Raw genomic sequence first — 23,940 nt, forward strand, 5'->3', positions numbered from 1 at the left:
AAATTCAATAAAACAATCATAAACAATAGAATCCATAATATTGTCACTAAAATTAAGGAAATCTAGAGTATCAATGATCACCTATGACCCAATCTTCAAGTCTTGATGTAATCACCTTTTGATTTGGTGAAGAATGACTTTTGAATCACCGAAATCTCCCAAGTATCGCTCCAAAACGGCATACAACAAGTTATGACTTAAAAAATCACGAAATTGGGTTTTAAAGCCAAAAGTCATGTATTTGACCACTTCCCGAATCGGGATCTAGAGATCCCGGATAGGGATCCTTAGTGTTTAGATTTTTCAACTTTTTCAACTTTTTGGCTTGGAGATCCCTTATAGGGATATGTGGAGATCCCCAGTAGGAAAATATTTCTGATCAAATTTCCATAAAACCATGTAGATCCCCGATGGATATGTGTTGAGTTCCCCGATGAGAATTGCTGCTATTATGGGCATTTTTTTCTTTCGGCTCACCGGATCAATTCGAATGACAAATACACTTCAAATCTTCAATAAAACCTCATAAATTAGCACGAATCCAAGCTTTTCCTCTAACGTGCACTTGAGTCCATTTTTCATTCAATTAAGTACCAAAACTTCACACAACGAACATGAAACCATAATATTTGGATCGATATTGCGACGATAATCATGTATGATTTGAGCAATATCATACCCTTTGATACAACGTTAGTTTACTTTTGATTTATGAAGATAAATTTTAGTTCTTGTGTTTGAATAAATTAGGGTTTATGATTCTTAAAAGAGATAAACCGGTAGTAAATATAAGAGTTAAAACAATAAATACGCTATATACTTTCACTTTTGTTTCAATGTAGGCTATATACCAGATAAAATATCATTGTAGGTCACATACTTTTAAAAAGTGTTCTAATGTAGGCAATTGGTGATCGGTTACCTGCTGAACCGGTAAAATTAATTACTTAGCATTTTTAAAGATTTTATATTGCTACAAATAGGTTATATACTTTCATTTTTGTTACGATATAGGCTATATACTTAAATTATTTGTTCCGATGTAGGTTATATACTTCGTTTTTCTTTTATCTGGTTAACAAGTTTGGTGCGTTTATATTAGCACACTTTTTAAAAGTATATAGTCTGCATTGGTATTTTTTGGGGTATATAGCCTACATTGGAACAAAAGTGAAAGTATATAGTGTATTTATAGCTTTAACCCTAATTATAAAAAGAAATGGACGAAAATACCCATCATGTGAGAAGCACATGTGGACACTTAACGAATTTTGACTAACAACCGTTTGTATTAAGGATCAACTGTGCAACATGTGCAAATATCGGGTGCTTTCACATCAAAATTAAAAAAAAAAAAAAAAAAAAAAAAAAAAAAAAAAAAAAACGTTTAGGCCCATACGTCCAATTTTGCACAAATATTTAAGGACCTATCAGAATAATTTAGCATTCAAATAATTTACATCTCCATCTTTATGATCTTAGAATGTGATAAAAGTATGATATAAATATCACTAATTTTATAAATTTTTGTACTTTTACAAAAAAACTCTACTGTCAAACGTACATTTAGACGTGAAGTCAAGAATCATGTTAATCGATCTAACCAATTATGCAATAATAAGCCTTTTGAACCAAAATAAGGAACGACCATCCCCCTTGAAGACTTTAACACTTGACATGGTTGGTTGGCTTTTATAGTTATGATGAAAATATGAGTTGATATGATGAAAGTTTGGATTTGGCAAAGGACTTGACTAAAACAGAAACAGTTAAATCGTTGTCACAGCTTATATATATAGCATCTCTTGCAAGGAAAGCATAATTGAAGAGAAAATTAAGGTATTTAGTCATTAAATTGGAAATTAAAGGGATCAAGTCATCACAATGCACAATTGACATGCAATTTTTCTTACTACATAAGTTGCTTCAGGTTGTTCATCCAAGTATGTTTCACACTTTGACAACGCAACATCCTCTTTGAAAATGCTTGAAAAGATAATACTCTTAATAGTTGTAAGTAATTTATAAGAGACAACACAACATCCTCTTTGAAAATTGGAGTAGGACAGCGAAAATATTCGTTTACAATCACGTTGTAAAGTGGATTTAATCGCATATGCGGTTAACAAAAATTTAAACTTCAAGAAGATTAACAAAAAAGAAACTCTTGTCCTATAAGAATTCTAATTAAGTTTCCTAAAAATAAATAATTAAAGTTTCCTAATTTAAAAATTTTCAGCTTGTTTTTCAAGGAAAATTTGGTTACTTGCTCCTCAAGTTTTCATACCACATAAAAATGCTTGACAAAAGATAACATCCCTTGATAGTTATATAGCTATAACTAATTTATAAGAGACAAAACACAATTATGAAATATATGTTAATACATGCCCCTTTGAAAATGTAATTTTAGTCCCGAAAACACAATCACTAACACATGTTCATATTCTGAACTTGATTTGAATAAACCACTTTTGTATATAACGAGTTAAAGTCTCCGCGCGTTGCAGCGGCAGATCGTTTACCGAATTCGATAGATGAAATGAATGAAAAGTAGAAGCAAATGAATGAACTGAAGTAGGTAAAAAGCTCAAGGTTTAATAAAATGACTTAATGGTTATTGTTTACTTTGAAAACATTTTGTCTATTAGTATATATCAAAAAATGTATATAACGAAAAATGTATATAATTCGTTATAGTGATTGATAGATGAAATTATGAGAAGAAAATATTGAACCTAGTAAAATAATATTAGTTGATTAGTCATTTGACTATATCATTTGTGTTTTGTAGAGCTGATCTCATTTCATTGCATGTCCCACTAATGTATCCACCAAGCAACAAACTTCATTAATACGGTAATTAGTATATATAAGAATAAGAATATGTATCAAATATATAACTTTTAGACTGATGGAAGTATATATAATGTAGAAGAATATTAGAAAGATTAGTATAGTCACTTGAATACTACTCATATCATCCAAGATAACATAGTGGTTGTAACGACCCGTCAAAATCGCTATTGACGCGGCACGTTAATCATTGATTCCACAGTGAGGTTTTGACCTCTATATGATACGTTTTGATAAAATATTGCATTCATTAAAATAAGTGACTTTCTAAACATAGAAAGTTATAAACATGTGGGCGAGTGCTTAGGTATAAGCAAAACCCCAAAATACATAAGTCTTTAATTTACAGGTTGACATCACAGTCCAATTATTTATTACACAACGCAGTTTTATTTTGAATGCAATAAACTTTGTACAAAGCATGAGAGACTCCATGCAGGCAACAAGCACATCACAGCGGAAGCATTCTAAGGACCTGAGAATAAAACATGCTAAAAAGTTAACACGAATGTTGGTGAGTTATAGGTTTAATTGCTCGAGTCATAAACATGTATAAAGATAGACCACAAGATTTCATCAAAAGTTTATCAATAGATTCTACGTAACAGAGCACCCTGGTAACTAAACTTAACGCTATAGTGATAATTACCCCATTCGTTTTAATACACGCAAACCAACGTGTCTTAAACTCAAATAACATACGTCTGTTAAAAGGCTAGCGCTCTAGCTCGGACGGGGATGTCAAGCCCTATGGATCCATATACAATTATTCGCGCCCACCAGTCCATATCCTATGTACTGGCAGCTACTAGTTACCAAAGCTAAGGGATTTTCGGTTTAACTCAGTGTAGAATTTTGTATGTACTTGTGTCTTATTGCGTTTAAAATAAATTGCATGTATTCTCAGCCCAAAAATATTTAAAGTATTTAAAAAGGGAGACTATAACTCACAGTTCAATATTGCGATTCAATATTGTAGGCAAATTGCGTAGACGTAATGATGGTAGACGACTGTATGGTTGGTCTTGGATTCAAGAACAATACCCCGAACAATACCCAAAATTTCCTTATTTTAAAACGGTTTGAAACCCGAATTAAAAATACCCTCGAATATACTTTATTATTATTAAACTTAAAATTAAAATTATAATTATAATTATAATTATAAAATTTACGTAAAGAAATTATTATGAAAAATTCGTCGAGCAAAACTGACCTTTTATAGTACTTTTCGATTTACTGTAGCTCATGCGATCGCATGAGTTTTCAGTGTTTTTGCCATGCGATCGCATGGCCGCCTTTTCTGTTTTTGTTTGCTAGTTCGCTGACATCAAATAGTATTTTACTGTAGCAAATAGTGTTTTACTGCAGCAAATAGTATTTTACTGTAGCAAATAGTGTTTAATGTAGCAAATAGTGTTTTACTGTAGCAAATCACTGTAGCACTGTAGCAAAATACGGTTTCACTGTAGCAAATAGTGTTTTACTGTAGCAAAGTCATTTTTACTGTAGCAATTAATGTTTTACTGTAGGAAAGTCGTTTTTACTTGTACATCTTATAATATATATATATATATATATATATATATACATACATATATGTATATTTACATAATATTAAATCATAAAGAGAATTGGTTTAAATTAGTCGAAATTTTTCGATTCATCATAGTACCTCCCCGTTAAAGAAAATTTCGTCCCGAAATTTTGAGTAGTACCTGTTTCATGAGCGATATCAGTGAACAAATGTGGATACTTTTGCTTCATTTGATCCTCACGTTCTCAAGTAAACTCGGGTCCCCGTCTAGCGTTCCAACGAACTCTAACTATCGGTATTTTGCTTTGTTTTAATTGTTTGACCTCACGGTCCATGATTTCAACAGGTTCTTCGACAAAATGGAGTTTATCATTGATTCGTATTTCGTCAAGAGGAATTATGACATCCTCTTCAGCTAAACATTTCTTCAAATTTGACACGTGAAATGTGTCGTGAACACTACTAAGTTCTTGTGGTAGCCTTAATCGATAAGCAACTGCTCCAATTCTTTCGGTGATTTCAAAGGGTCCTACGTACCTAGGACTTAGCTTTCCTCGTTTACCGAATCGTACAACGCCTTTCCAGGGTGACACTTTCAACATGACTTTGTCGCCCACTTGAAATTCTAGCGGTTTTCTTCTTACATCAGCATAACTCTTTTGGCGACTCATGGCCGTTTTCAATCGCTGTTGTATTTGAATGATCTTTTTGGTGGTTTCATGAATAATTTCTGGTCCAGTAAGTTGTCTTTCTCCTACTTCACTCCAACAGATAGGTGATCTGCACTTTCTACCGTAAAGTGCTTCAAATGGCGCTGCGTTGATGCTCGTATGATAGCTGTTATTGTATGAAAATTCTGTCAACGGTAAGTGTCGATCCCAACTGGTTCCGAAGTCAATCACGCATGCCCGTAACATGTCTTCCAATGTTTGTATTGTTCTTTCACTTTGACCATCTGTCTGTGGGTGATAAGCGGTGCTCATATCTAATCGAGTTCCCAATGCTTTTTGTAATGACTGCCAGAAAAGTGATGTGAATCGGGTGTCACGATCAGATATGATGGAGATAGGTACACCATGCCTGGAAACTACTTCCTTCAAATATAGGCGTGCTAATTTCTCCATACTGTCTGTCTCCTTTATTGGTTGAAAGTGAGCTGATTTAGTTAGACGATCAACTATCACCCAAATAGTATCATGACTACTTGTAGTCCTTGGCAATTTTATAATGAAATCCATGGTTATTCTTTCCCATTTCCACTGCGGAATTTCTGGTTGTTGCAGTAATCCTGACGGCTTTTGGTGCTCAGCTTTGACCTTTGCACACGTCAAACATTTGCTTACATAAGTAGCAATTTCTGTCTTCATATTAGGCCACCAATAAAACTTCTTGAGATCGTGGTACATTTTCCCATTTCCTGGGTGAATTGAGTACCTCGTTTTGTGTGCTTCATCCAGTACTAGTTGCCTTAGATTACCATGTTTTGGTACCCATATCCTATCAGCAAAATACATGGTTCCATCGGCTTTTTCTTCAAGCTGTTTTTCTAACCCTCTGCTCATTTCGCCTTTTTCATTTTCTTCTTTTAAAGCCTCTAACTGTGCTGCTTGAATTTGCTTTGTGAGATCAGTATGAATTGTAATATTCAAAGCTCGGACCCTAAGAGGTTTTACTCTTTCTTTTCGACTTAGGGCATCAGCTACCACATTAGCCTTTCCGGGGTGGTAACGGATTTCACAATCGTAATCGTTTAAAAACTCTACCCAGCGACGTTGCCTCATATTGAGTTGTTTTTGATCAAAAATATGCTGAAGACTCTTATGGTCGGTGTACACTGTACACTTGGTGCCATATAGATAGTGTCTCCATATTTTGAGTGCAAAAACTACAGCTCCAAGTTCCAAATCGTGTGTCGTATAGTTCTTTTCATGAATTTTTAGTTGTCGTGAGGCATATGCGATAACTTTTGTGCGTTGCATTAATACACATCCTAAACCTTGGCGCGAAGCATCACAATAGATCACGAAATCATCATTTCCTTCTAGTAATGACAAAATGGGTGCAGACGTTAACTTCTTCTTTAATAACTGGAATGAGGATTCCTGTTCCGTGGACCAATCATACTTCTTTCCCTTTTGAGTCAATGAAGTTAAGGGATTGGCGATTCTAGAGAAATCTTGAATGAATCTTCGGTAGTAACCAGCAAGACCTAAGAATTGGTGAATTTGTGTTGGAGTCTTCGGGGTTTCCCATTTACTAATGGCTTCGATCTTGGCGGGGTCAACTTTAATTCCATGTTTACTGACAACATGGCCCAAAAATTGTACTTCTTGTAACCAGAAATCACACTTCGAAAATTTTGCGTACAATTCTTCTTTCTTGAGTATCTCCAGTACCAGTCTTAAGTGTTGCTCATGTTCTTCCTTGTTCTTTGAGTAAATCAATATGTCGTCGATAAAAACAATGACAAATTTGTCTAAATACGGTCTACAGATGCGATTCATTAGATCCATGAATACTGTTGGAGCATTAGTTAATCCAAAAGGCATGACTAGAAACTCATAGTGACCGTAACGGGTTCTGAACGCGGTTTTAGGAACATCTTCTTCCTTCACTCTCAGCTGATGATATCCGGAGCGTAGATCAATCTTAGAATAAACACTTGATCCTTGCAATTGATCAAACAAATCATCAATCCTCGGTAATGGGTACCGATTCTTGATCGTTAATTTGTTTAATTCTCGGTAATCTATGCACATTCTCATAGATCCATCCTTCTTCTTGACGAACAGAATAGGAGCACCCCAAGGTGAAAAACTGGGACGAATAAATCCACGGTCCGATAATTCTTGCAACTGGTCTTGTAATTCTTGCATTTCTGAAGGTGCAAGTCTATATGGGGATCGGGCTACAGGTGCGGCTCCTGGTATGAGATCAATCTGGAATTCTACACATCTGTGTGGAGGTAGCCCCGGTAATTCTTCTGGAAATACTCCGGGATATTCTCTTACAACCGGCATATCATTAATGCTTCTTTCTTCAGTATCGATCTTCTTTATGTGTGCCAGAATAGCATAACAACCTTTTCTTATAAGTTTCTGGGCCTTCATACAGCTGATAAAGTTCAGCTTTGAGTTGCTCTTTTCCCCATAAATCATTAATGACGTTTCATCCTTACGAGGGATGCGAATTGCTTTCTCAGCGCAAACAACTTCCGCTTTTGTTTTGGACATCCAGTCCATGCCAACAATTACGTCAAAACTTCCTAATTCTACGGGTATCAAATCGATTTTGAAGGTTTCACCAGCGAGATTCATTTCGCAACCATGGCAAATTTTATCGGCTTTTATCAGTTTACCATTAGCTAATTCTATAGTATATTTATCGTCTAGAGGTAATGATGCACATTTTAGTTTAGAACTAAAGTCTTTACACATATAACTTCTATCAGCACCCGTATCAAACATAATAGAAGCTAGTTGATTATTAACGGTAAACGTACCCGTGACAAGATTAGGATCCTCACGTGCTTCACTGGTACTAACATTAAATGCCCTCCCACGTGCGGGTTCTTTGTTCTTCTCCTTATCAGGGCATTGATTTTTAAAGTGACCAGACTTCCCGCATCCAAAACATTTCTTGACATCGGTCAGTTTTGTCTTTACTTCAGAAACGGTGGCATAACAATCTTTCGCCACATGTCCTTTCTTGTTGCACTTATCACAGACCACTTGGCAATAACCTGCATGATGTGTGTAACATCTTTTGCAGAACGGATGGGGTCCCTTATAGTTTGGACTTGCAGTTGCCCCATCTTGTTTACCTTTAAAAGTTTCTTGTTTCTTCAGTTGAGTACTTTTGCCCTTATAGTCTTCCCATTTCCTCTTTCCTTCAGTTGTCTTGACTTCGGTAATTGGTGCCTTAATCGAACTCTCTGTGATCTGGTCCATGAGTTGGTGTGCCATTGTCATGGCTTCCTGCATCGTATTTGGTTTGGATGATGTAACATTTCCTTTGATATTGATCGATAAACCGTCAATATACATTTCTATCTTTCGTTTCTCATTTGGCACCAATTCGGGACACAACAAGGCTAGTTCCATGAAACGCTTTTCATAGTTATTGAGATTCGCGCCGATAACCTTCAGATTACGTAACTCAGATTCCATTTTTCTGATCTCGTTTCGAGGACAGTACTCCTCGATTAGCATCTTTTTCAGTTCTTCCCAAGAGATATCATATGCCGTATCTATTCCTTCCGCTTTAGCATAATTGTTTCACCAAGTAAGTGCACCGTCTTGCAACGTGCACGAAGCATACTTTGACTTGTCTCCGTTCGCACAATTACTGATTTTGAAAACGGACTCCATCTTTTCAAACCATCGGGTTAGACCGACTGGTCCCTCGGTTCCACTAAACGTCTGTGGTTTGCATCCTTGAAAAGTTTTGTATGAGCATCCGTTTCGTGAGTTTGTGTTTACGGCTGCTGCTTTGGCTGCTGCTTCGGCTGTCGCTTTTGCTGCTTCGGTTGCAGCAATTCTTTCATTCACACATTTCTCGACTAGTTGTTCAAACTCAGCATCCGACATTTGAGACATGTTTCTTCAATAAACACAACAGATATAATTTAATCATATAGAATATTATACGTAAAATGAGTTGTCAATAGTTAATCGTAGCATATTAATAATATGAACCGATTATTATAAAAGCCTTTTCTTCTTATTAGCATTTTATAATTATTTCTAGGGTATTACCTACCCGTTAAGTTCATACATAATAGCTAGTACCAGGAATTAACTACTAAAATCCTAATAATATTCCACTATGAAAAATTATAGCGAGTTACTACATTATTATGTAATAATAATAATAAGAAGTAGTAATAATACAAATAATCATTCCATGCATTTATTATTAATAAACCAAAATAATACAATACCATACAATACTGATATTTTACATATGCTTATTTTATATAACAAGATAGAGTAGCACACATAAGCAATAAAATAGCGCATGGAAGATTTATGGTTGCGAGGTCGTTCATTCAGAACTATCAGAAACTTCTTCCCATTTGGTTCTCTCTGCCAATTGTTTGTGTGCACATGGTCCGACAGACATTCTGGCAGTGTATTTTATTTTTAGTTGGGGTTTTGAGGTACCCGTTGCCTCAGTGGGTTTAATACAATAAGGGTGGTTACGGATCGAATGGTCCTGTTCTTTTTTAATAACTAAGGACATTTTATTATTGTGGTTGTTTTTATTATCTATAGCAAGTTGGAATTTCTCCTTAGTGATCTCTTTTATTTCATTAGCGAAATCCACCTCCTTACTGATCTCGTCTGATGATGAACTGTCTGAGTCATGTGTAGGAGAATATGATGACGAACTGCAAGAATATGTACCGGTGGTCATGAACCGAAATCTGCCAGGCGTAATCGGCACAACCCGCCCGTTGGCGGTATATCTGGACCAATGTCCATATTTGTTTAGAAATGGACGATCCTCGTTTACTCCAGGGATCATGGGTCCATGCCAACGATACTGTGGCTCCGAAAAACTAAAGCTGGGTGGAGCTGGAACCTCCTCTGGGTTTACCGGGAGTTGAGATTCCCCGGCTAACACAATTTCTTCTTTAATAGGTATTGGAACGCCCTTTTCAATTGTGGATAGAATAGATTCAGTGTCCGATTCCGAGTCGTACAAAATGATAGGATTAGAGGAAGTCATCTATCACATAATTGAAACAACAATTACGTTAGCATATAAATATATCACATATAATGTTTTTGACCAAATAATAAGCAAAAATCAGGAAAAACAGATATGGTCATAGTCCAGACTCACTAATGCATCCTAACAATTACCAGTTAAACACAATAATGTAATTTCTGGTTCCCTATGACCTCAAGCTCGGATACCAACTGTAACGACCCGTCAAAATCGCTATTGACGCGGCACGTTAATCATTGATTCCACAGTGAGGTTTTGACCTCTATATGATACGTTTTGATAAAATATTGCATTCATTAAAATAAGTGACTTTCTAAACATAGAAAGTTATAAACATGTGGGCGAGTGCTTAGGTATAAGCAAAACCCCAAAATACATAAGTCTTTAATTTACAGGTTGACATCACAGTCCAATTATTTATTACACAATGCAGTTTTATTTTGAATGCAATAAACTTTGTACAAAGCATGAGAGACTCCATGCAGGCAACAAGCACATCACAGCGGAAGCATTCTAAGGACCTGAGAATAAAACATGCTAAAAAGTCAACACGAATGTTGGTGAGTTATAGGTTTAATTGCTCGAGTCATAAACATGTATAAAGATAGACCACAAGATTTCATCAAAAGTTTATCAATAGATTCTACGTAACAGAGCACCCTGGTAACTAAACTTAACGCTATAGTGATAATTACCCCATTCGTTTTAATACACGCAAACCAACGTGTCTTAAACTCAAATAACATACGTCCGTTAAAAGGCTAGCGCTCTAGCTCGGACGGGGATGTCAAGCCCTATGGATCCATATACAATTATTCGCGCCCACCAGTCCATATCCTATGTACTGGCAGCTACTAGTTACCAAAGCTAAGGGATTTTCGGTTTAACTCAGTGTAGAATTTTGTATGTACTTGTGTCTTATTGCATTTAAAATAAATTGCATGTATTCTCAGCCCAAAAATATTTAAAGTATTTAAAAAGGGAGACTATAACTCACAGTTCAATATTGCGATTCAATATTGTAGGTGATAAGGCTAAAAAGGAACATATATTTCATAGCAAAATCACTCAAGAAAGATAAGATTTTAGTTGCAATTGTTCCATTTTCAAGTAATATTCGTTTATATTTAATAAGTGCGAAGACAAAAGGCGAAAACGAAGATTTGAAGACAAAAAGGTCCAAAAAGCTCAAAAGTACAAGATACAATCAAAAAGGTTCAAATTATTGATGAAGAACGTCTAAAAATGACAAGAGTACAAGTTACAAAACGCAAAGTACAAGATATTAAATAGTACGCAAGGACGTTCGAAAATCCGAAACCGGGACATGAACCAACTTTCAGCGCTCGACACAACGGTGTAAAAATTACGAGTCAACTATGCACAAGAATAAAATATAATATTTAAATAATTCATAATAAGAATAATATTAAATAATAAAAAGTTGTTAATTGAGCATAGTTCAGGGGTCGTAAATGAAAAATCAATTTCTAATTTCGCTATAAAAGGATGATTTACGATCAAAATTAGGGAGACCTTTTTTCGATCAACTTTTCTATCTTTTTTTTTCCCGATCAAATATCAATATCAATTATCAATATCTATATTCTATATCTCTATCATAATGTTAATGTAATAAGATATAACAATAATCTTAATTTTAAGTTTAAATTATGATAATAATAAGATTTATGATAGAGATCGTTTGAGTGTGTAAGTCGAAACTCTGTCCGTGTAACGCTACGCTATAAATAATCATTGTAAGTTATGTTCTTCCTTTTTAAATTAATGTATCGTAACTAAGTTATTATTATGCTTATTTGAGCCGAAGTAATCGTGATGTTGGGCTAAAATATTAAGAAGGGGTTATTGAACTTTGGACCATAATTAAGGTTTGGGCAAAAGACCGACACTTGTGGAAATTGAACTATTGACTATTAATAGATGGGGGGTATTGTCTAATTGAGTGACAACTCATTGGAGTCTGTCGAACCTATCTTCAAATTAATTAACCTAATAATTAATAATGATTATGGTTGTCCTATTTAGTGATGTTCATATGCAATCTGTTATAATCATTTAATTAATCAATTGGGTTGGGTAATTGATTATTCATTCTGATCAAGTGGATGAATTAATATTCATAAACTAATTAAAACAGGGGTGGATTACATACAGTGATAACTGGTGTAATTGTTGACAGAAGTGATAACTGCGTCACAGTTTAAATCCTTAATCAGTTGGAATATTTGACTTCGGGTATAAGGGTAATTTGACGAGGATACTCGCACTTTATATTTATGACCGATGGACTATTATGGACAAAAACCAGATAGACGTATCAAATAAACCAGGACAAAGGACAATTAACCCATGGTAATAAATTAAAATCAACACGTCAAACATCATGATTACGGAAGTTTAAATAAGCATAATTCTTTTATTATATTTCTCATCGTATCTTTATTTACTGTCATTTTATTACTCGCAATTTTATTTACTGTCATTTTATTTATTGTCATTATTTTACGCACTTTAATTATCGTCATTTATCTTTACGCTTAAAATATAGAATCGACAAACCGGTCATTAAACGGTAAAACCCCCCTTTTATAATAAGATTACTACTTATATAATTATATATATTTTATATAAATATAGTTAAAAATATAGTAAGTATCACCAGCTCCCTGTGGAACGAACCGGACTTACTAAAAACTACACTACTCTACGATTAGGTACACTGCCTATAGTGTTGTAGCAAGGTTTAGGTATATCCCATCCGTAAATTAATAAAACTTGTGTCATATTTTGTAGTATTTTGTATTAAAAATAAAACTATTTCGTACCCTCACGCTACATCATCAAGTTTTTGGCGCCGCTGCCGGGGAGCGCTAAAACGCTATATTTTTAATTATAATAATATTGAAATAAAATATAATAATATAATAATATTGAAATAGAATATAATAATATAATAATATTGAAATAGAATATAATAATATAATAATATTTAAGAATCAAAAATATACGTAAATTTTAAAAAAAGTCGTATTTATTAAATACTTCAGGGGTATATTATGTAACTTATAATTAATAATTGCTATCATGTCGCTTTCATGTGAATAGTAAATTAATTAATTTATTTTCATTTACTATTCATGAATAGTAAATGAATTAAAAAAAAATCGTTTTTTTAAAAAAAAAAAAAATCGTTTTTTTTTAAAAAAAAAAAAAAAATTCGTTTTAAAAAAAAAAAATTTGTAAAAAAAAAAAAAAATCGTTTTTTTTTAAAAAATTTTAAAAAAAAAAAAAAAAAAAAACGTAAAAAAAAAAAAAAAAAAAAACGTAAAAAAAAAATATATATTTTTAAAATTTTGTCTCTAAAAAAAAAAAAAAAATGTTTTTTTTTAGTTTTATTACCTTTAGATTTTTAGACTATAGTCGTAACTTTTAGTATTAAGTTTAGTTTTGCCATAGTTATTTTTACTTCAAGAATTTTTAGGCTTTGCCGTAAAATCCCTTAAGTGCTTATTCCTTAGACTAAGTTTTAGGTGCTTTAGAATTTTACGACGCCGTATTTCGCACTACTTTCTTATTTTTATTTTTCGACGCCTATTTTTCGACCTTTTATTTTTCGATCTTTTTCGACGAACTCTTTTTCTTTCTTATTTCTCGCTATTCTAGTTTTAGGACATAGATTTTTATTCTACTTCTTATCTAAATTTCTTAAAATTACGAAAATTTATTTTAAGTGGTTAAATTAATAGACATCAAAATTTTCTGGTTCGTAGTAATAGTTGGATTTGTACGTGGACCGGGTTATTGGAGCCAAACAGTACTCAATTATATTGAGACCAAACGAATCCTGCCCCTCTGCTGCATCTTTTGGCTATTCGAAACGTGGGCAAAATCAGAAAAGTCTATTAATTGGATAACTTATTATAATTTTTCTTTCCTTTTTAAAAACTAATAGGATATTCAGTGAATGCACCGAGCAAAACGTTCACCACCTTTCATACGTTCACCACCTGTAACTCGATCAAGACATCTAGCAAATATTGTCGCCGTTGATTTTTCTTTAGAATCGTCATCTAGTCGAACAAGAACTCCAACTCAAATTTCCGATAATCCATCTTTTGAACCCGACTTCACAATTAAGAACCCGGAGCATATTCAAGGACAATTCCAAGATCCTGAACCACAAACCGTTAAATCAGAGTCCTCTAGTGATTCGTATTCAACGAATTCAATTATGGAAGTAACGGAACCTCTAAGTATGGAAGATCGAATGAGAGCCACACGCACGGGCCAAGGTCACGCCATTATTAAACCAGAAGTTAATGCTCCAGATTATGAAATTAAAGGACAAATCCTACACATGGTAACTAACCAATGCCAATTCAGTGGTGCACCGAATGAAGATCCTAACGAACACCTTCGTACGTTTAAAAGAATTTGTACACTATTCAAAATCCGAGAAGTGGAAGATGAGCAGATCTATCTCATGTTGTTTCCCTGGACTTTAAAGGGAGAAGCCAAAGATTGGTTAGAATCGTTACCTGAAGGGGCGATTGACACATGGGATGTTTTAGTTGAAAAATTTCTTAAACAATTCTTTCCGGCATCTAAAGCCGTGAGACTTCAAGGAGAAATTGTTACGTTCGCGCAAAAGCCAAATGAAACATTATATGAGGCGTGGACAAGATTCGGAAGGATGTTGAGAGGATGTCCTCAACACGGTTTAGACACTTACCAAACAGTACAAATATTCTACCAAGGTGTCAACGTTGCTACACGAAAAGACATCGACATAACAGCTGGTGGTTCCATTATGAAGAAAACCGCAACTGAAGCTTACAAAATTATTGATAACACAGCCTCCCACTCGCATGAGTGGCACCAAGAAAAAGATATTTTTCGTTCATCTAAAGTGGCTAGAGCCGATTCTAGCCATGACTTTGATTCCGTTTCCGCAAAAATAGATGCTTTCGAAAGACGAATGGAAAAGATGAATAAAGATATTCACGCAATACGAATCAGTTGTGAGCTATGCGGTGGACCACACTTATTGAAAGATTGTCACATTGAACCAACATTGGAACAACGAGAGAATGTTTCCTATATGAACCAAAGGCCTGGAAATAATTATCAAAATAATTATCAACCGCCAAAGCTAAACTTCAATCGAAATCAAAACATTCTTTACAATCCAAAAGGACCCGAAAATAACTGGTATAACCAACAAGGTCCGAATAACCAACCAACTCAAAACAACACTTTCAATCAACAAAGACCTGGCTTATATAAACCACAACAACAAACCGAAGAGAAAAAGTCAAATATGGAAGACGTGGTATTCAAGCTAGTTGAATCTCAAACACAATTTATTGAAACTCAAACCCAAACGAACGAGAGATTTGATCAGTCATTAAGAACTCAACAAGCTTCCATTTTGAATCTAGAAAAACACGTAGGTACTCTTGCTAGCATGATGAGTGAGAGGGAACAAGGAAAGCTACCGAGTAATACTGAAATAAATCCTCGGAATGAGAATGTTAATATGGTTTCAACGAATTCTGAAAAACCAGCACCAGAAGATGGGAAGGTTTTAGATGAGAGTAACAATGAAGAAGTTACACCACCACCACCCGAGTATGTAAAGCCAGTGGTGGCACCATACAAACCACCCATCCCGTTTCCAAGAAAAGGAGTTGAGTATGAGCAAGTGATAGGTAATAAAGATTGTGATACCTCTGGAAAGAAGAAGAAGAAAAAGAATAAGAAAGTGCAAGAAACAAAAGCCGTAAATATAAACCCGGTGAAGACAGTTCCACCAAAACCTCCACCTAGGGTAGGTGATCCGGGTGAATTTATTGTTCTTTGTCTACTTAGTGATTGTGTCATGTATGATGCACTAGCAGATTTAGGTGCAAGTGTAAGTGTTATGCCTCTTTCCTTATATAAGAGATTAGGTGTAGGTAAGTTAAGTCCAACGGACATGAGTGTTCGACTCTTTGATCAAACCATTAAGCACCCAGTTGGAATTGCTGACAACCTACCCGTTCAAGTAGGCAATTTAACCTTTCTAGTCGAATTTATTGTCATTGACATAGAAGAGGACCCAAACGTTCCTCTAATTTTAGGTCGACCATTCTTTGCGTCCACCGGGGCGTTATTTGATGTAGGAAACGGAAGAATGACACTTAAAAGTGGTAACAAATCAATCACCTTTATGATTCGAAAGTCTAAATCTCCACCAACTAAAACCGTTGAACCAGTAAAAACGATTGGTAATAACCATGTTGTTTTACCAACTCCAACGGTAGTGCTTAGCAATAATAAAACGCCTAAGTGTGGGGAAAATGAAGTAACACCTAATGATGACATGATAACAAAGAACCCCGTTGTTGATACGAAATTAAATGATCCCATTATTAATAGTTCAATGAAGAAACTTATTAAACGGATTCGCGATGCTAGAACCAAGGGGAACTTTAAGTTATGTAACCGGTTAGTATCCAATCTATCACCTAAAGAAAAGGAGAAACTAGTTGAAATTATGGATATTACACAGGAATCCGACCAATGGCTTAAAGAAAAAGTCACGGATATGCAAGTTGATTATGGACCAAGAGAAATTGACGATAAAGTTAATCACAATTTTGACACCACGGCTACCTAAGTGTGGGGAGATTCAAATGTTCTAAAAAGAAAATGCTATCTAGAGTTAGTTGTTCTGTTCTCGTGTAGTTCCGAGAATGGAATCCGAGTGGTCTTTTCCACTAGCAGACACTAAAGAACTAGTTTTCTCCCTCCATTCTGAATTTTTGTTTTGTAGGTTTTATATAAAATTAATATGTTTTTTTTTAATTTAAGTTTTGTGTGAATTTTAAAAACAAAATTTACTTTAATTCATTAAGTTGAAAAAATGATTTCTAAAATTCGTCGTGAGTTGAAGACTAGGTCGTTGAGCCGAAATTGCTTTACCCGAGGGCGGGACGACAAATTTTGTTATCATTATTTTTAATTTTATTGATTTAAAGTATGCAAAAAAAAAAAATATTAAATATTATAAATTTTTGAAAGTAGGGTAATATACCAAACTTCAAAAATATGTATATGTATGTTTGTATTTTATGTTATGTACAAAATAGGGTAAAACAGCGCACTTTCAAAGAATGTCATTAAGTTCAGCAAAAGCTTCTAATTTTGACGACAAGACGCAAAATATCAAATGTGATATAAAACAACATGTTTGCAAACTCGGTATTTCCAATAACTTTTCTACACTAATCACCCTCATGAATTTATAATTAGAGTCTGATTTCATACAAATGAGGGCATTGCATGATCTTAAGTGTGGGGAAGGGTTATAAATTCTCTCGGGTTTATACTTGGTTTATTTGCCAAATTTTGTGAAAATTTGAAAAATTTTCAATTAAATGAACTCAAAATCATGTTTATACATATTTATGAACGATGAAAACTAGGTGTTAATACCGAAATTATCGTTACCTCGAAAAGGACATAAATTGAGAAACAACTTAAAACGCTTGAATTCATTTAAATTAGAATAAAGGAGAATAAAAAGGCAAAGAAAGAAACTAAGTGTGGGGAGAATGTACCAAGTTATTCAATTAAAAACTATCTATCACATATTTTTGTACAAACAATTGAAAATACTTTTGTTTTGAACGATAATCAACTGTTTTATCCGATGAAAGAAAAGAAGAGATGGATCTACACGATGAATCAATTCCATCATTTGAAGGAAGTAAAGTCTTCCGAAAAAGACACGCGCTTCTTAATTTAGGTCATGAAGTTGTCGTCCAGACCAGCTGTAGGTTGACGAAAAATCTAGAAAAGTCATCTCTAAAATCAGCAGGAAATCCACGGACCTCAGCATCAAACAGGGTCGCCAAGTGGTCAGATTTATCCTAACCATGAGAAGGATTTATCTCGTACAATGGGGAGGCACCGTGCAAATTAGCTTGATAAGACTAATGAATCAGATCCCCAGAAAAGGATAATCTCCTTAAAGATTAAAAATCAGCTTTTAAGACTGATAATACTCAATCCTAGAGATTGACCTTAAAGATTGAGAATTCAAACTCATGGAATTCGATGATATCTAAACTCGAGCATGAACGAGAAAATATTTTGATCAAAAATACAAACCGATTTGTTTTCTGAAAAACCATTTTCAATGCGTTCATTACCATTGAACGTAAAATCCTAAGAAATTCACCTGGAATTCATTAGGTCACCTGAACCAAATCGGGTGTCAACCGTAAGAACGGTGGTTGCATAGCATGGTCGGAGACAGGACCTTGTGCCAGACCGAAAAATCATAGGATGATCTTTACTATCGCTCCTACCAAGGATAGTTCTAGCATCCGACACGTTAAAAGACCATAATCATCTGCATGTCACGGGACATTGCCTTAACAATTTCTTGTTCATCGCTTTCCTTTACAACCGGACGGTAGTTTGCCGAAAGGTAATATACGGAACAAGTAAACTGGATGTGTGCTTTCCGATACCGGGATAGCAGTGGATTACACGAACCTAAATGTTTTTAGCCAAAATATTGATCCACAAATATATTTTGCAACACCAATGGTGGATCAAATCAGAAAACTTATCTAGGGTAAAAGCTAGATTGAATTTTCAAAAGATCAAATGTTTTCATAAAGATCCTATTTCCTAAAGGATCTAAATTTTTATAGTCATGTGGGACTGTAAACCGCCTTTCAAATGTGCACTTTGCTTTGGAAACCGAAAGTAAATCGGCTATTTGATTGCAAGTGTCGTTGACCTAAACCCGAGGCAACTGTGGATGACACACCCACCTTTAACCATGGTTCTATTGTTAATATCATTGTTTATACCGCTCTATCAAAATCACTGATGTACAAAGTGTGAAGAATAAAGAAGTGATTCGTGTGATGTATTATATTATTTCAAGACTGTATTGCTTGAGGACAAGCAACGCTCAAGTGTGGGGATATTGATAAGGCTAAAAAGGAACATATATTTCATAGCAAAATCACTCAAGAAAGATAAGATTTTAGTTGCAATTGTTCCATTTTCAAGTAATATTCGTTTATATTTAATAAGTGCGAAGACAAAAGGCGAAAACGAAGATTTGAAGACAAAAAGGTCCAAAAAGCTCAAAAGTACAAGATACAATCAAAAAGGTTCAAATTATTGATGAAGAACGTCTAAAAATGACAAGAGTACAAGTTACAAAACGCAAAGTACAAGATATTAAATAGTACGCAAGGACGTTCGAAAATCCGAAACCGGGACATGAACCAACTTTCAGCGCTCGACACAACGGTGTAAAAATTACGAGTCAACTATGCACAAGAATAAAATATAATATTTAAATAATTCATAATAAGAATAATATTAAATAATAAAAAGTTGTTAATTGAGCATAGTTCAGGGGTCGTAAATGAAAAATCAATTTCTAATTTCGCTATAAAAGGATGATTTACGATCAAAATTAGGGAGACCTTTTTTCGATCAACTTTTCTATCTTTTTTTTTCCCGATCAAATATCAATATCAATTATCAATATCTATATTCTATATCTCTATCATAATGTTAATGTAATAAGATATAACAATAATCTTAATTTTAAGTTTAAATTATGATAATAATAAGATTTATGATAGAGATCGTTTGAGTGTGTAAGTCGAAACTCTGTCCGTGTAACGCTACGCTATAAATAATCATTGTAAGTTATGTTCTTCCTTTTTAAATTAATGTATCGTAACTAAGTTATTATTATGCTTATTTGAGCCGAAGTAATCGTGATGTTGGGCTAAAATATTAAGAAGGGGTTATTGAACTTTGGACCATAATTAAGGTTTGGGCAAAAGACCGACACTTGTGGAAATTGAACTATTGACTATTAATAGATGGGGGGTATTGTCTAATTGAGTGACAACTCATTGGAGTCTGTCGAACCTATCTTCAAATTAATTAACCTAATAATTAATAATGATTATGGTTGTCCTATTTAGTGATGTTCATATGCAATCTGTTATAATCATTTAATTAATCAATTGGGTTGGGTAATTGATTATTCATTCTGATCAAGTGGATGAATTAATATTCATAAACTAATTAAAACAGGGGTGGATTACATACAGTGATAACTGGTGTAATTGTTGACAGAAGTGATAACTGCGTCACAGTTTAAATCCTTAATCAGTTGGAATATTTGACTTCGGGTATAAGGGTAATTTGACGAGGATACTCGCACTTTATATTTATGACCGATGGACTATTATGGACAAAAACCAGATAGACGTATCAAATAAACCAGGACAAAGGACAATTAACCCATGGTAATAAATTAAAATCAACACGTCAAACATCATGATTACGGAAGTTTAAATAAGCATAATTCTTTTATTATATTTCTCATCGTATCTTTATTTACTGTCATTTTATTACTCGCAATTTTATTTACTGTCATTTTATTTATTGTCATTATTTTACGCACTTTAATTATCGTCATTTATCTTTACGCTTAAAATATAGAATCGACAAACCGGTCATTAAACGGTAAAACCCCCCTTTTATAATAAGATTACTACTTATATAATTATATATATTTTATATAAATATAGTTAAAAATATAGTAAGTATCACCAGCTCCCTGTGGAACGAACCGGACTTACTAAAAACTACACTACTCTACGATTAGGTACACTGCCTATAGTGTTGTAGCAAGGTTTAGGTATATCCCATCCGTAAATTAATAAAACTTTTGTCATATTTTGTAGTATTTTGTATTAAAAATAAAACTATTTCGTACCCTCACGCTACATCATCAGTAGGCAAATTGCGTAGACGTAATGATGGTAGACGACTGTATGGTTGGTCTTGGATTCAAGAACAATACCCCGAACAATACCCAAAATTTCCTTATTTTAAAACGGTTTGAAACCCGAATTAAAAATACCCTCGAATATACTTTATTATTATTAAACTTAAAATTAAAATTATAATTATAATTATAATTATAAAATTTACGTAAAGAAATTATTATGAAAAATTCGTCGAGCAAAACTGACCTTTTATAGTACTTTTCGATTTACTGTAGCTCATGCGATCGCATGAGTTTTCAGTGTTTTTGCCATGCGATCGCATGGCCGCCTTTTCTGTTTTTGTTTGCTAGTTCGTCGACATCAAATAGTATTTTACCGTAGCAAATAGTGTTTTACTGTAGCAAATAGTGTTTTACTGTAGCAAATAGTGTTTAATGTAGCAAATAGTGTTTTACTGTAGAAAATCACTGTAGCACTGTAGCAAAATACGGTTTCACTGTAGCAAATAGTGTTTTACTGTAGCAAAGTCATTTTTACTGTAGCAATTAATGTTTTACTGTAGGAAAGTCGTTTTTACTTGTACATCTTATAATATATATATATATATATATATATACATACATATATGTATATTTACATAATATTAAATCATAAAGAGAATTGGTTTAAATTAGTCGAAATTTTTCGGTTCATCATAGTACCTCCCCGTTAAAGAAAATTTCGTCCCGAAATTTTTATTAGTACCTGTTTCATGAGCGATATCAGTGAACAAATGTGGATACTTTTGCTTCATTTGATCCTCACGTTCCCAAGTAAACTCGGGTCCTCGTCTAGCGTTCCAACGAACTCTAACTATCCGTATTTTGCTTTGTTTTAATTGTTTGACCTCACGGTCCATGATTTCAACAGGTTCTTCGACAAAATGGAGTTTATCATTGATTCGTATTTCGTCAAGAGGAATTATGACATCCTCTTCAGCTAAACATTTCTTCAAATTTGACACGTGAAATGTGTCGTGAACACTACTAAGTTCTTGTGGTAGCCTTAATCGATAAGCAACTGCTCCAATTCTTTCGGTGATTTCAAAGGGTCCTACGTACCTAGGACTTAGCTTTCCTCGTTTACCGAATCGTACAACGCCTTTCCAGGGTGACACTTTCAACATGACTTTGTCGCCCACTTGAAATTCTAGCGGTTTTCTTCTTACATCAGCATAACTCTTTTGGCGACTCATGGCCGTTTTCAATCGCTGTTGTATTTGAATGATCTTTTCGGTGGTTTCATGAATAATTTCTGGTCCAGTAAGTTGTCTTTCTCCTACTTCACTCCAACAGATAGGAGATCTGCACTTTCTACCGTAAAGTGCTTCAAATGGCGCTGCGTTGATGCTCGTATGATAGCTGTTATTGTATGAAAATTCTGCCAACGGTAAGTGTCGATCCCAACTGGTTCCGAAGTCAATCACGCATGCCCGTAACATGTCTTCCAATGTTTGTATTGTTCTTTCACTTTGACCATCTGTCTGTGGGTGATAAGCGGTGCTCATATCTAATCGAGTTCCCAATGCTTTTTGTAATGACTGCCAGAAACGTGATGTGAATCGGGTGTCACGATCAGATATGATGGAGATAGGTACACCATGCCTGGAAACTACTTCCTTCAAATATAGGCGTGCTAATTTCTCCATACTGTCTGTCTCTTTTATTGGTAGAAAGTGAGCTGATTTAGTTAGACGATCAACTATCACCCAAATAGTATCATGACTACTTGTAGTCCTTGGCAATTTCGTAATGAAATCCATGGTTATTCTTTCCCATTTCCACTGCAGAATTTCTGGTTGTTGCAGTAATCCTGACGGCTTTTGGTGCTCAGCTTTGACCTTTGCACACGTCAAACATTTGCTTACATAAGTAGCAATTTCTGTCTTCATATTAGGCCACCAATAAAACTTCTTGAGATCGTGGTACATTTTCCCATTTCCTGGGTGAATTGAGTACCTCGTTTTGTGTGCTTCATCCAGTACTAGTTGCCTTAGATTACCATGTTTTGGTACCCATATCCTATCAGCAAAATACATGGTTCCATCGGCTTTTTCTTCAAGCTGTTTTTCTAACCCTCTGCTCATTTCGCCTTTTTCATTTTCTTCTTTTAAAGCCTCTAACTGTGCTGCTTGAATTTGCTTTGTGAGATCAGTATGAATTGTAATATTCAAAGCTCGGACCCTAAGAGGTTTTACTCTTTCTTTTCGACTTAGGGCATCAGCTACCACATTAGCCTTTCCGGGGTGGTAACGGATTTCACAATCGTAATCGTTTAACAACTCTACCCAGCGACGTTGCCTCATATTGAGTTGTTTTTGATCAAAAATATGCTGAAGACTCTTATGGTCGGTGTACACTGTACACTTGGTGCCATATAGATAGTGTCTCCATATTTTGAGTGCAAAAACTACAGCTCCAAGTTCCAAATCGTGTGTCGTATAGTTCTTTTCATGAATTTTTAGTTGTCGTGAGGCATATGCGATAACTTTTGTGCGTTGCATTAATACACATCCTAAACCTTGGCGCGAAACGTCACAATAGATCACGAAATCATCATTTCCTTCTGGTAATGACAAAATGGGTGCAGACGTTAACTTCTTCTTTAATAACTGGAATGAGGATTCCTGTTCCGTGGACCAATCATACTTCTTTCCCTTTTGAGTCAATGAAGTTAAGGGTTTGGCGATTCTAGAGAAATCTTGAATGAATCTTCGGTAGTAACCAGCAAGACCTAAGAATTGGCGAATTTGTGTTGGAGTCTTCGGGGTTTCCCATTTACTAATGGCTTCGATCTTGGCGGGGTCAACTTTAATTCCATGTTTACTGACAACATGGCCCAAAAATTGTACTTCTTGTAACCAGAAATCACACTTCGAAAATTTTGCGTACAATTCTTCTTTCTTGAGTATCTCCAGTACCA

The sequence above is a fragment of the Rutidosis leptorrhynchoides genome, chromosome 10 (genome assembly GCF_046630445.1).
Source record: "Rutidosis leptorrhynchoides isolate AG116_Rl617_1_P2 chromosome 10, CSIRO_AGI_Rlap_v1, whole genome shotgun sequence".
Lineage (NCBI taxonomy): Eukaryota > Viridiplantae > Streptophyta > Magnoliopsida > Asterales > Asteraceae > Rutidosis > Rutidosis leptorrhynchoides.